The sequence below is a fragment of the Tupaia chinensis genome, unplaced genomic scaffold, assembly GCF_000334495.1.
Source record: "Tupaia chinensis unplaced genomic scaffold, TupChi_1.0 Scaffold143271_1, whole genome shotgun sequence".
Lineage (NCBI taxonomy): Eukaryota > Metazoa > Chordata > Mammalia > Scandentia > Tupaiidae > Tupaia > Tupaia belangeri.
This window is the reverse complement of record NW_006203116.1, coordinates 42022-43666: the sequence shown is the minus strand read 5'-3', so window position 1 is coordinate 43666 and position 1645 is coordinate 42022.

The window sequence follows — 1645 nt, the reverse complement described above, 5'->3', positions numbered from 1 at the left end:
AGAAAGAGAGAAAGAAAGAAAGAAGAAAGAAAGAAAGAAAGAAAGAAAGAAAGAAAGAAAGAAAGAAAGAAAGAAAGAAAGAAAGAAAGAAAGAAAGAGAAAATCTATTTCATGTAATCCTGGAAGAAAACTTTTCATGCCTAGAGAAACATTCAAGCATCTAGACCCAAAAAGTAGAAAGGACACCAAATAGAATCAACCAAAGAAGGTCTTCTCCAGGGCACATCATAGCCAGACTGGCCAAAACCACAGACAAAGACAAGATGTTAAAACTGGCAAGAGAAAAACATCAAGTCATTTACACAGGTTATCCCATCAGAATGGGACCTCTTGTCTGAAATAATGCAAGCAAGGGAGAAATGAGGAAATATAAAGTGTTAAAGAAAAAACTATTTCAACCATAATTACTATACTTGGCAAGATTATCCTTCATATGGGAAGGAAAGATAAAAACATCCTCATCCTTCAAAAAATTCTAAAGGGAGTACTATATCAAGAAAACTAGACAGGCAGACAGTAAGAGAACAAAAAACAACCAAATATATGGCCAACTTAATGATGGGAACAAGTCCAGAAATATAGGTAATAACATTGAATGTTAATGGCTTAAATTCTACAATCAAGAGACACAAACTAAACAAAAAGAAAAAAAACGTGGAATGGAATAAAAAAAAAAAAAAAAAAAAAAAAAAAAAACCTCCATCTGTGGCCTACAAGAAACCCACCTTATGGATAAAGACATACATAGGCTAAAAGTGAAGGACTGGAAAAAGATATTCCTTGCAAGTGGATACCATAAAAGAGCAGGAGTCATGACACTGATCTCAGACAAGTAGGTTTTAAAGCAAAAACTGTTAGACAAGACAAAGGGCATTATTTAATAGTAAAATGGTTAATTCTTTAAGAAGGTATAACACTTATAAATATCTATGCACCCAATCTAGGAGCATCAAAATATGTGAAGGAAAGACTGCTGGAACTAAAAGGAGAGATAAGGAGCCACACCATAATTTCTGGGGATCTCAACACCCCATTATCTTATTTAGGCAGATTTTCTAGACAAAAAATAAGCAAAGAGATACAGGACCTAAATGATACCATAAATCAAATGGACATGACAGACATCTATAGAACTTTTGACCCCCAAAACATAAAATGTTTTTTTCCTCACCCCTGCATGGAACATTTTCAAAGATTGACCATATGATAGGGCATGAATCAAGCCTTTACAGATTCATAAGCATAGAAATCATATCCAGCATCTTCTCTGACCATGATGGAATTAAACCTGATATTAATTTCAGGGAAAAAAATCCTCAAAAATATCCAAACACATGGAAACTAAACACCTACTCTTGGATGACTTCTCTATCACTGAAGAAATTGAGACTGAAACCAAAGGATTTATGGTGGGACCAGCAGTTAGTGTAATGGCTATGTCGCTGAACTCCCATATAGTCAACCACAGTTCGAGTCCCAGATCCAGTGGCTTAAACTCATGCCGGGTGCATGTGCATGTATGTCCAAGATCCCAAGAGGAGAATGGAGGACAAGGGATTGTGGTGTGCCCATCTTCTTTGGGGGGGGGTGATTTCTCACTTCCTGCCTCTCTGTCTCTGTCTTTCTAGCGAGTGCACGCGCCCTA